The sequence below is a fragment of the Saccopteryx bilineata genome, chromosome 1, assembly GCF_036850765.1.
Source record: "Saccopteryx bilineata isolate mSacBil1 chromosome 1, mSacBil1_pri_phased_curated, whole genome shotgun sequence".
Classification (NCBI taxonomy): Eukaryota; Metazoa; Chordata; class Mammalia; order Chiroptera; family Emballonuridae; genus Saccopteryx; species Saccopteryx bilineata.
This window is the reverse complement of record NC_089490.1, coordinates 274,547,942-274,561,763: the sequence shown is the minus strand read 5'-3', so window position 1 is coordinate 274,561,763 and position 13,822 is coordinate 274,547,942. Positions and strand designations below refer to the sequence as shown.

The 13,822-nt window shown below is 41.5% G+C and overlaps 1 protein-coding gene across 5 annotated transcripts in view; it reads right to left on the bottom strand.

Moving 5' to 3' along the window:
* The window catches only part of ADAMTS16 (ADAM metallopeptidase with thrombospondin type 1 motif 16), a 172,037-nt gene that overhangs the window by 14,541 nt on the left and 143,674 nt on the right, over positions 1 to 13,822 (bottom strand). The window lies entirely within an intron of this gene.

The following is a 13,822-nucleotide window of genomic DNA, read 5'->3' as shown; positions in this document are numbered from 1 at the left end:
AAATATCATAATTTAATCTGCTTGTTTGAATCGGACTCCCAATGAAGCTCCCACTCTGCAACTGGCTGATGTCTTTATTCTCTTTCAGTCTATAGGTTTGTCCTTAATGTTGTTATTTTATTATATTCATTTTATTTGTTATAGAAACTGCAGTGATCACCTTACTAAGTTTCTATAGCTTTGGTTTGGTTTTGTTTTTTTGCTGATTAGAGGATTTTGCAACTTGCATCTCTGTAGTATCAACTAACATGTTCCTCTGTCCTCAGCACTTCCTCTGATTTAGAGCTTGGATCTAGAGGCTTGATCAGGTTCAGTTCAGTACTTTTTGTATGATGACTTTAAAAGTGATTATTCCAATTGGCAGTTCATAATGTCTGGTCGTCTTTCCTTCAATTTGTTAGCAGCTCGAGACTATTGTCTCTGAAAGCAACCTCTTTTTTTTTTTGGTTATAAAAATTCTCTCTTTCAACATGTGTGTTGGCAAAGTGAGAGAGGTGGGATGTAGCTGGGCCCAGGCTCAGGCCAATGGCACCACTGGTGGGTTTTGGATTTGCTGTTTGCTGGCTTTGTACAATAAGCTCATCCACACATAGGAGGACTGACGACATACCCTCAGGAGGGGGACACTGAGGCAGGAGAGAGGGCGGAGGTCAGTGGTGCAGGAACAAGGATGCATCTGGCTGGGAAGCCTGGGGCTCCTTCCAGGAGACAGCCATTCAGACTCTGAGATAACTTGATGATTTTAACGTATATTTGTCTTCTGTTCAGGATATTTAGGCAAAACTAAAAATTCTGTAGAAAATTTAAGAGGCCCTAGACTCTTTACCTTAGTGGTTTTGGGAAAAAAAAAACAGTGGAGGGAAAGGAGAAACCAAGATCTTTCTTCAGCACAGCATGACCACCCACATCCAACGGCACAAATGGCCAGCAAGGCCCCTGCAAAATATTGTCGTGAGTCACCACGGGGCATCAGGGACAGCAGAGCCCATGAGGCTCAACTGTGACTAAGGCCGGGAAGAGGAATCAGGGGTTGGGGGGGGGCAGAGAGAAACATTTTCTCTTCTATTTTTCAGCATTTCTGAGTACGACTTAATATAACTGTGATTCTTCTCTTGAGTCTTGAAGTAAAATAGAAGATTTGTGATGCTTCCCCCTTTCACCCATGAGCTTCTCCTCCCCCTTCAGAGCCTCAACACTCACACTCGGGCTGAAGAGCCCAAGCAGCAGCCGAACGCGCGGTCAGAGACACTCATAGCAATGGGAGAGGTGTCGTGAGGACTGGAGTGTGGGAGCCAGAGTTACACAAGAAAACCATCAAGAAAAAGACACAAACTACCCAGAGATAACCATTATACATAGACCTTCACATTTGTTCCTGGTGCATGCTTACTCTCTGTAAATATAAATATTTTCAACATGACTGAAGACAAACAGTATACGCAACTTTAAATTCAGCATTTTGAAAATTCAATGTCTAGAACAAGCATTTTTCCTATACTGCAAAGCTTTTGTAAACATATTTTCAGATTCTGTTTCATGGCATGGACCGAGCTATGTGCATATGCAAATAAGGAAACAGGAAAAAGGATTGGGTGCTGTGCTCCCGGATCGCCGGGCCCACCCGGAGGCTGTGCCATCTCCAGGTGTACTGCCCTGCCACGGTTTCCAGCAAAATGACCGGTGTCATTCCTCAAGTTCTCAACTGGGTCTGGTATGCAGAACCAAGTTCTGGACTCTTCTGAAAGTTCTCAGGACAAATCAGTGGTGGAAAGAGAGGGAAACTGATGGGGCTTCCTGGCCGGAGACAGAAGTGGCCTCACCCAGCCCTGCTGTGTCCCTGTGTCTTAGGCTGAGTTCACTTCCTTACATTTGTGGAAGCCTTGAACTATTTTACACCAAGGTTTCTCCTGAACCAAATCTATTAAGTGTCTAAGAAAATTACCCAAATCCCTGCAATAGAAAGTTTTATTACTTTTTCAATAATTTTTAAACTTTAGTTAGAAAATGAACTTTTAGCATGGTAACATTGGTCAATAAGAGTACATAGGTTTCAGGTAAACATTTCTATAGCATTGGAACTGCTGATAATATTGTACATGCATCAAAAAACAAACAATGTTGCCTGACCTGTGGTGGCACAGTGGATAAAGCATTGACCTGGAAATGCTGAGGTCGCCGGTTCAAAACCCTGGGCTTGCCTGGTCAAGGCACATATGGGAGTTGATGCTTCCAGCTCCTCCCCCCTTCTCTCTCTCCTCTCTCTCCCTCTCTGTCTCTCTCCCTCTTTCTCCCTCTCTCTCTCCTCTCTAAAAATGAATAAATAAATTAAAAAAATAAATAAATAAAAAAATAAAAATTAAAAAAAAACAAAAACAAAAAACAAAAAACAAACAATGTTGGTCTTACAGGAATTGTTCCGTTTCAACTGTGGAAATGCTTCCATTTTTCAGGATCAATAAAATTAGTGTCTTTTATTTCACATTAAACTGTGTAAGTTATGCCCCCTTGTCATGAAACTGGGTTTGAGTGCTCTTGGCTCTAATGCTTCTGTTTTTGGAGCCTCTCTACTGCTTCCTGTTGCGTTTTTCGTTTTCTCCCATTTCTTGCTTTTTGCTCTCTCAGCCCTGCAGCCCTATAAATTATAACTGGTGTGTCCACAGCAGGTCACAAAGACGTCCTGGCTGAACTGAAGTTTTTCACACCCCCTCGTTAAGTCCTCTGTCTCCACCACCTTAAGCTGTTCCAACTGAGTTGATCCATTCTCTGCCCTTCTGTTAACTGCCCGTCATTAAGAAATCCTCCATTAAGAAACCCTCCCGAACAGAGATCATTCACAGGGCAACTGCAAACGCCAAGTGTCTGTTTCCTTTCACAGACTCTGCGGTAATGTCTTAATATCAGCTCAGGGCAGAGTCAAATGGCACACAAGCTTCTATGCTTCCTGAGGGTTCCGAGAGCAGAAGTGAGGTGCATTCGGTAGAGAACCAGGGACCACACTTGCCCCCACACTGTTCTGTTTTTCCTGTCTGCCAATTGGAACAAAGTAGGCAGCTAGAGTTACCCGAGTCAGGAAGACTCAGCCTCCCAGCCATCATCTGCGCTTCCCTGGCCCAGGGTTGTCCTCACAGTCACGCCTTCAGGGTGGGCTGTCAGTGTCGCTAGGAGAGATGGACTGTTATGGTGTCACTCAGAATATTAGGCAGGGTTTCCTGACACCATTTGTTCAAGATTCAGTATCACTGGTTGTGAAGTCATTACTTGTTTCTAAATAAAATAACTTTTCCTTCCAATTAAAAATATAACATTTCAGTTTTGGTGGTTTAGTTTCCTTTGGTAAATGCAAATTTCCAACAAAAGTGTTTGGTTTTAGTAAAATACCTTGTCATAAACTACTGTCCAGATTCAGAGGCCACTGCTTGGGCATGGGCCAGCACCTGCTGCTGACACTGAGCCCCACCCAGAGCCATCCAGAGACTGTCACACACTTAGCTTCAGTGAGTCACTCAGGGAGCAAATGACTGCTAACTTCATTTTAGAATTCAGTTTCAGTTGTCCCCCCACCCTCCGCTTATTCTCCTTGAATTTTCAAGATGGATCAGTTGTCTTATTTTTACAAATAATTTGATCTTCTATGAAGTGGTTTTTCATGACTTAACAAACACATGAAATATGGATGGGGCAGAACCCGTGTCCCAACCTCACCTTACAAGGGGGGTGTGATTAATATCGCGTACTCACAGCTTGACTGAGTTCAGGAGAGGTGCATGCTGGGCGCAGTGAACGGCGGCATTAAAATCCAACTTGGATGAGTTGTGTGCCTCCTCCACATCTGCAGGCTTGTGCACACGTGACTTCCACATGTTAGTATATCTGTCACAACTTTCAAGTAGGCTGTTCTTAATCAAATCATCCACTTTCATGTTCCTAAATGATTTCTAAAGACCTTTGTGACTGTAAACATGGATACTCACACACTGAGTTATCAGTGGCCCCGGGTGGAGACGGCTGCCTCTTTGGTCTGATACGCTGGGAAGTGTGTGATTTTTAAAGACAGAAGAAGCTTTTCTTCATGGGGCTCTACAGCATCATCCCATGTGTAAGTCATTTGAGATCTATTACACTTTTTTTCTACATGAAATATTTTAGATAACAATGCATATTGAATAATAAACAGATGCTAGTTTGAACTATCTGCCTTTTCCATGGGGAAACAGTAAGCCAAGGGCCGGCTGACCTGTAAGCTGAAAGCAAAGCAATGGAGGTCAGAGAACTCGGGAGAACGAGAAGGGCGGGAAACTTCTTTTCTGAGTCCATCTGTCAGATTGCCACGGGCTCTGCCTTACCCGTCTACTGATTTGGAATGTGTTATTGGTTTGTGTCAAAGGACGTTTCATCAGTGTCAAACGGTGCCAGCTACACTCCAGACAAATTCAGGGACAGAAGTCCAGCTCTGCCAGTGATCTTGGTAACCAAATGTGTAAGTGGATGGTGTCGATATAGCTAGTTATTGGATGAACAGATCACTCTGCTCACGTGTTCTACCTCTTGGAGCAATGCATTTTCTTTCCAAATCCATCTAAAGTTCACTAGTGAACATGTTAGACATGACAGTGGGTGCCAAACACTCACTCATCCCTTCCACCACGGTCTGTCTGCAGGATGTTCTGGACACTATTTGGGCAAACCAGGCACTTCCAGCTGTCTGCTGGATGTATTCTTCTTGGAGCAGTGCTGGGGACGGGCCTGGATTTTCACCTCAGGACTGAGAGTCCATTACTGGCCACTGGTTGGCAGGAACAGGGCAGACGTCAGAGAACCGAGACCTGGAGGGGAAGCTGGCCTTTGCCATCAGCACTTGGAAGCTGCTCCGTGACAGTTACTTCATTTGTTCGGCCTCGGAAGTCAAACCACTCTGCAGACATGTGAGACTGACAGAGATTTATGATGAACCAGACACAGGCACTGAGTTGTTCTCCTCTCTAAATGCAGCATTTTCTTCTCTGACTCACACCAAGCCAAACTGAAGGACATCAAAAGCTGCCCTTAAAGGAAGCACTGTGGGTGTTAATTTTATGGACTGTGAGAAGCCAGAGGTATGTGAATTTTTATTATTCAGGGGCTGACATGCTATTTTTTTTCTTACCAGATTTTCCTGTCTCACTATCCTGTCATCAGATGTTATCTTAGGGAGAATCAGTAAGATCTACAGAGCATTCATTTACTTGGGGAGACAGGGAAAACAAAACGATGAGGGACACAGAGACCAAAGAATCTGACCTCACTGTTCAAAACAGCCTCAGCAATTCCCTGCTTCAGCAAAAATCCTCCCTCTGAAGGTTTTTCTTTCTGTAGACCACTGAGGGTGTTTGTATCCCATCAACTCACATGACAGACTTCAGCTCATAAAAGGTCAAAAGAAAACCATTAGATTCAAATGCTAATACAATTCTGCTACTTTGTGAGGCTGCTCCTCTATCCAGTTTCTACAGAAAATTGGAAGAAAGACGGCTGAGTGTTAGAGCTGGGAAAGGACTTCATAAGTCATGGACTTTACTGGCCATGTCTTACATTTGGGCAACTGAGCACCAAGAAGAAAGGATAGTCACAGAGGTAGTGGAAGGTGCAAATATATAGCACGATGGATCAGGAGTATCCCCCACGGGGCTGCTCTCAATTCTACTCTACTGTACTCAAAAGAATGAGCATCCTTTTCTCTTCTGATTCCAATATGGGGAAAGGTAACTCCCTTTTGCTCCTCTTGCATACCCATTCAACACCCTTCCATGGAGTCAACCGTTTACATATGATACAAACACCTTTCTTATGGAGGACAAAAATCTGGAGTGGTAACAATATATAGTAGATAAATTAGCAATCTAGACTAGATTGCGACTGAAATTAAGTACTGAGTGAATAGGAGGTATCTCCCTCCATTTGACGAGGTTCAACATCCCAAATTTTCACGTCCGAGGATAGTACAAAGGAACTCAAGAGGAGCCTAGTCTACTCTCCTATGACCCAGATGGAACTGAGACTGTGTATCTCAAACCACAGCTGGCTGGTGGGGCTCTCAAATACCCACGTGTTCCTGGTTTCTCCTTCGTTCTGCAGGAATCACAAATCTGGTGTTGCGGTCAGGAATCTGAATGTTTAAAAAGCCCTCCCTTTCCCAACCTGATGGTTAGGATGACCAACAGGGTTGGGAACATGACTCATAAGAAATGCAGCACCATCTTACTGTTCAAGACAGTCCAAGACGCTGGCCCCTACAGATGGGCACTGCCTTTCCTTCCTCTCTTGTAGTTGAGTTATACAGATATTATTTTTTTTAAAACTATTATGAGTGACTAAGATGTTCAATGAAATTCAGGGTGAAAAACCTGGTGAATAGCTTCTTCTGGAGGAAGACAGATACCTTCACTCCTTGTCATTTGTGAATCACACAAGCTTACCCATGTGCCCTGGTTCAGTGCAGCCCTCCTGGTTTTGAAGACTGTGCTCTGGACCAGTTCCTGAACCTAGACCCAGAGACTGAGCTTTTGGGAGTGCAAAGTCATGCAAGCTCAGCTCCCTCCCAAAGAAAGACTACCCCAGAACCAAAGTGGCTGAAGAGCTAGGATGGAGCAGAGCTGATTCCTTGGATACTGACTATTCCAACCATGAAATAAAGAGCTCTGAGAGTTAAAGGTAACTATGTCCAGTACTGATACTCTTCTAAGCCTCCCAAACCACCCATCTTGGGACCTGGGGTATCATTACTACCCAAAGGTGGCTCTATGGTTCAAGGTCTTTATAAACTTAGATTTTGCTTAGACACAAAAGGTTGTGATAATGGAAGAATTCATACCTGGGAACATCATTTAGGTTATAAAAGTTCTTCTTACACCACCCTGCCTCCCAAACAGACAAGGTGTTTTCCCCAGGGCAGGGCCAGTATATAACTTCTTAAATGAGACTCCTCAGTGTTCTGCCCACAGGAAGGCAAAGCAGTGGGACATTCTTGAGATCAGTTTCTGTCCTGTGGGTCCTCTAGATCTCATCTCCTTTCCTCTGGACACATCTCTAGACACCAGACACGCACTCCTCCCTGCCTCTGGCCCATTTCCCACTGCAGGAGCAGCTCTCTTCTTTACTTATCTGAACTGACCCATCAGACTCATTGGGCCTCTCCATTGTTTTGGTGAAATAACCCGCCACTGTCCCCACCATGCCGAGCACCACATGAGGGCCAGCCTTGCCCATGGTCATCAACATACTTCTGCTGCCACCACTGACATGTGGGAGCACCTGGAACCAGCTGAGCCTGCATTCCAGTCTGCTTCTGCCAGCTGAATTTGTTATTAGAATTATGTAATATAATCCAATTTTGTGTAGCCTGATGATATATGAGCATGAAAAATAAGAAGCTTGTTTCCATAAAAATAAAGTTAGATCTTCGGAATGACCCAGTGAAGATTAGTCATTAAATGAAATTGCTGTCAGCTTAGGCATGGCTGAGACCAAAGTAAAATACAGAAAAAAATACATAAGAACCTCAAAAATTTTTACACTGAGTGAATGAATGAATGAACGGGACCAGTTTTATTCTTCCTTAAAGAAACTCAAACTGGACATCATAGGTACTTTGCATATTTTATTCAAGTAATCTACTTAGATTTTTATTAATCAAATCTCTACTCAAAATAAGTTTTTGCCATAACTAAAAATAAAAAATTAGCAAATGGATGCACACTTGTGTATTTTAAGCGAAAATAAAGATTCAAAGTGTTTTTATATTTTTAAATGTTTATCCCCTTAATCTACTTTTCATCAGTGTGTTGAATGACAGCTTTTCTTCTACCTGATGAAAACCCCTCAATATTTCCCATTGAGCTCCTCACCTGTGTGACCCCTGTTCACAGAGTATGTCCGTCTGACATGTTATGGGAACCTAGAGTCAACAGTCCCCATGTCCACCCTCCTGCCCTGTGTGCTTATTGCAGGGAGTGACATCCTGCAGGCTTCCTTTTCCTTACCCATCCTATAATTCACCAAGTCACAGATTCTACTTCCTGGTTCTCCAACAAAGCTGCAAAGTCCTGTACATCTGCCTGAACCCAGGTCTGTGATAGTTTATTTTATGTATCAACTTGGCTGGGCTGTGCATCCAGATATTTGCTCCAACATTATTCTAGATGTTTCTGTGAAGGTATATTTTAGAAGTGGTTAACATTTAAACCAGTAGACTTTGAGTAAAGCAGATTGTTCTCTATAATATGGATGGGCCTTGTTCAATCACTTACTTGCAGGTCTTAATAGAAAAAGACTGACATTTCCCAGAAGATAAAATTCTACCAACCAATGGCCTTCAACCTTCAAACTTGGAGTACAGAATCAGCTCTTCCTTGGGTCTCCAGCCTGCTGACTTACCCATAGATTGTGAAGGCTACTCACACAATGTTTACATATTCTGATAGCTAGCTAAGAAATTATACACTTTAGGTAAAAACTAGCCATATAAACATAAGATTGCATATTACAGAGATTTAATGATTACTAATCTAATTCACTTTTTTTTTAATTTAGAAAACTTTCTTATATTGAAGACACGACATTTTCCTGATAGAGAAAAGAAAAAGCACATTACACAAATCGCTGACATGAATAATCAATTTATCATGTAAATCACTCTAAAAGATTTTGAATTTGAATGATAGAAAGACTGTAGACCTAAACCAGGTTCAGGTTTTCTGAATTATTTGGACTATTTGGACAACATTAACACTGTTATTTTGCCCTGAAAAAGGTGACAGATAGTAGGGACAACATTTTCTATTAAGATACTCACTTTGCTGGAAAAATGTTTTCATCTAGCCCTGGAGTTGGCAAACGTTTTACTAAAGAGCCAGATAGTAAATATTTTAGGCTGGTGGGCCACGTGTTCTCGCTGCAGCCTTGCCATGACAGAGAGAAAGCAGCCAGAGACAATGTGGAAGCCATGTGCATGCTATTGTTCCAATAAAGCCTTATTTTCAGAATCACCATAGGCCACAGCTTGCCAAGAGGAAGATTTAACACATCTGCAGAAACCGGGAAGCAATGGGCATGTGTGCAGTGTACAGCACGTGTTTACAAGGCAGGCACGTTGGAGTTCTAGGCCTTTTATGAATGCAGCCAAAGCAATTATTAGGAAGAAAAGAACAAACTACCCATTGTCAGAGACAGATGTTAATAACAGAACAACAACAGCAACAAAAGCAACACATTTAACCTCACATGTTAAATCCTGAAGTCCTAACAGAATCTTTCAAAATCTTAAAGAGACAGAAGGGCGCCTCCAGAAGACGGCTTCAAATACTGCAGCACAGGGGAAGGGAGCCTGTGCGAAGGTAGAGTGCGAATTCAATTACGTAAAAGCCACGCTGAAGTTCTGAGTTTATTTGAGAGCTATGAATTTGTTTAATTCTCCCCACAAACCAATGAAGTGGATACTGTTCTTTATTCCACTTCAGAGAGGACAAGAGTGAAGGGCAGAAGGATCAAGTAGATGGTATGGGCTAGGATTTGGAGCCCAGTGAGTCCAACTTAGAGGCTTGGGCTCTCACTGCTGGTTTCAGGTTCCTTTCCAGGCAAACTTGGTGCTGCTCTATACCTTGCACTGTTCTAAGTGCTTCCATTGATTCACCTATCACATACATGTATGTCTTTAACAACCCCTGGGGGAGGTGCTATTAGAATTCTCATTCTACAGGTGAGAAATTGAGACCCAGAGATGGAGAGAGCCTCTGTGGCAGGCACTTTGGTTCTTGATGTTCAAGGTCACATGGCTGCTAAGTGGCAGGGTCAGAGAGGAAACTCATTCTGCTGTGTGCTGCTCATTGAATTAGGTTTCCATAGCTTCTTAGCTGTGGAAAAAAAAGTCTAATGTGAGGTAATTATCTACTATTGCTTAGCTCTAAAATGTTCTAGGAAAAATGTATATATTTAGGAATTTTGTGGATATTATGTATCTTATTTGGATAGTCGCAAATTTTGTTCTACATATCTATTTCATACACACGCAAGTCTAGAATTTAGTACTATAGGTAAAAGTTGTGAGCTTCAACTTTATGGCTAAATTCCACACAGAGTAGTGTTCTGAAAAGTCCTTAATGATTCAGTATTGAATCAGTGACAAAATACTTAGGGCTATGCTCTTTCCAAATGATTTTCCCTTAGTCATCATGACATCCAGAGTTTCTATAACATCTGAAATATCTTTTCCTGCCTCTCAAGAGAGCCTATTAGTGGTGTGCTAGGGAAAGCCTATGCGTCTAACATAAATTTAAACATTTCACAACTGCGGTTCATTTTTCTTTCTTTTAAAATAAATGACCTTCCCACAGGAGATGGTTTAATAAGCATCTCTCAAGGTGCAAAGTGTAATTTAAGCCATGGAGGATTCACTAACCACTGTGTTCCAACTCACTTTCTTTGGATCCTCATTTTTTGGAAAGGAACGTCAATTTCCTCTTCTATTACAGGAGTTGAACTCTCCCCACCGGGGCTTCCTTTTATGAGAAGAATGTTAAAATGATGGCATCGTCCTCCTACAGTTTCAGACTTTTCTGGCGTTTCACTTCAGGGTTTCTTGGATGTTCACTGTTAGATAAATACTTTGAAATGAGCTTCTCCAGACTCATGAGTCAGTTTTCTAAGAATGCTTTCCAGGTGGCCTTGTCCAGTGGATCTGGACAGTTGGAGCCCAGACCACAGCCACTCAGTTCCCATGGTTTATGCATTCAACCAGTGGGGGGGCACTATCAGGGTCCGGGCCAAGAGGGATAGGTCATCTAGGCTATCAGCAGAGGTTTATATGCCAGGTTACCAAGAATTGCCACAAATTCGATTGGTTTTAAGAGAGAAATTTAAAAAAAAAGGAATTTAAGGACAAATACTGAATCCGTATTTTACACAGATCGGATCTGCAAGCAAATTGACACCATGAATGGATCGATGGCAGTATCCTGCCCAGAGTTCAGGCACATTCTTTGCTGTCAAGTAACAAAAGGGGACAGTAAGAACCTCACATCCATGCTGTTACGTCACCCAAGTCCCTGAGCTAGCCACGTCACTTTCTGAGTCGTTAGCATGCGCAACCAAACAAAGTTGGCAATTTCACTTCCTCGCTTTCCCCGTAAGTCAGGAAAGCACTAGTGACAACCGAATGATGGGGACGTAAAGCTCCACAGCGGGGTCTGGATGCAGACACGTGAACGTTTACTGTAGTTTCCACAAAATGACAGCAGAACTTGATCTTTTACAATGATTTCTAATAACCTCTAAGTTTCTTTTTTCTTTTTTTTAAGCTGACAAACAGCTTCCAAACTAAGGTGCAGGTGTGAAGACACCACATGCTGTAGATGATTTTTCTGGCCAATAGCTGCCATTAGGCCAGGTGGTCGCCAAAAATATATAGTTTATATTTGATGTTAGGGTCATCCTTCTTGGTGAGGCTGGAACATTCCATTCACTGCAGGATTGAGTTCTCACTGTGGCACTTTGAGGGGATTAATCAGAACCAGAAAATAAACACACACGAGTAAGTAGAACAATATTTATGTGACCTCTGGCTCCCATCCCTAAGAAATTACCTTTTACCGTCACATCCATTCTTCTTCAAGACATGCACAGATTAGTTATTTCTTATTTCCTACTATATCTTAGTTACCTATAGGTTGAATTTCTTTCCCATCTGGTGGGTCTTATGTATTAGTAAATACTAAAAAATTCTGATACTTTTTAAAATATTTAATGGAATAATATAGCTAGTTACTTAGTTATTTAACTACATAATTAATATTGTTGTATTCTTTGGCATCAACTGCTCAACGTAAAGCTTCAGATATTGTATTACAAAACTTATCAGGTGAATCAAGTTGTGAATGTCATATTTATCTATTGCCGTTAACAACACCGATGCAAGAAGACAAAAAGGGTGTGAAGAGGATTGCGCTATACTGTTATCTAATTAATATTATTGGCTGTATTATAATTAGTATAATTTATTAGCCATGTTGCAAAAGAGCCTAATGATCTGATGACATTTACATTATGTATAGAGACATAAGAAAATACTCTGTTATATTTAAATGGTTTGACATATGCTCAATATTCTTACAGTGAGTTGGGACAGAGGGAAAAATAGCCCCATATTTAAAGATCACAGTCTCTAGCTCAGCTGTTTTAAATGACTAAAATTGGGACAGCAGCCAACCAGTATAGCATTTATGATAATGTATGCCAAAATATCATATACAGAACATAAAAAGATGTCTGGTGGTTTAGACAGTGCTATGATGTCTTTCTTTCAGTGACCCTATGATGTAAGGTCTACATTTGCACAAGTAGCCATGAGAGAATTGCATTTGCCTTCACAGACAAGGGAAAAAATCTGTGGGAAATCCAATTCTTTGAACAAAATGAAAGGATGTCCTGAAGAACAAGTAACAGCGTCTGATAATAGTGAGGCCAGTGGAGGGCTGAATGCAGGTGTCCCGAGCAGGGCTCATTGTGTATTATAGTCAAATACACATTAGATGATATTGGACAAGTCCGCAAAATCTCATTGTCTTTGAGTAACATATATATATATATATATATATATATATATATATATATATATATATATATATTCCATATCCTGAACAATCTAAAATCAGACAATAGGGCTAATAAATTCAACCCCAAATCTCTCTAGTCTACTGAGTTTCAATAATACTAGTAATAATGGCTCTATCTATACTAACTCTTTAATTCTTACAATATACCTATATGGTGGGTATGATTATTGCACCCATTTCAAAGGTGGAAACTGAGGTGTAAAACACTAAGTAATATGCTTAGGTATATGCAAGAGCATGTGCAGGAGCCAGGAGTCCAGTGCAGGTGGCCTGGCTAGATGTCTATGCCCTGGACCACCTGATCCTCACCACTCAGAGGCCAACTGGGGGCATGCCACAAATACTGGCACAATGGCCACTAGGACAGTGTAGCTGACTGCCAATTTTGGAGAAACCCTTCCCAAGTATACTTTGCTGCAGGCAGAATCGTCTACAGAGATAAACAAGCTGTCGATGACCAACAGACCAGATTCCAGGTTTGTGTCTCTGGCAACCACAGGTAAGCCACAGAAATACCGATGGTGTGAGCCACTCTTCAACAGCTCTATAAAGAAAACACATCTGCCAGAAACTCTTCTTTCTTTTTTCATTTAAAAAATTGAGGTAGAGATTTTGGAAAAGATGGTGCAAGTGAGGGAGTACAGAGATTTCTTTTCCCAAACACAAATAAATATTTGAGAATCTGTGAACATATCAAAAGAATCAAAACAAAAGGACCACATACTCATAACAAATCATCTATATTTGCTCCATAAAGCACTTGGAAAAAGTACACTGCAGGAAAAAGTCCAGAAGGAAGAAAGCCAGCTCCACTTAGGTCTATAAAAGGATTATATGCTAATGCCCAGGTCAGAACTGACCTGGCAAGAAGGACCCTTACATGAAACCTATGTGAAAATGATAGTGAACCCATCTCCCATCAAAGGCACATTTTAAAAAAATAGAGAAGATTGCAATGAAAGGTGAAGAAAATAATAAAATATTCTGGAAGAAGACTTAGTTTATCAAATATAATTTTACAAAATAACTACACTGTCAGGAAATTCAAAAGAGCTTAAAAGTTCCATGAAGCAAGACCTCAAGTAGAGATAAGATGGCAGGATGACATTAAAGGGAGTGAGAGGAGAAGCAACAGAAAGACACTCCCAGATAAGCATGGAGTTAGGACAGCCTTCCTGAAA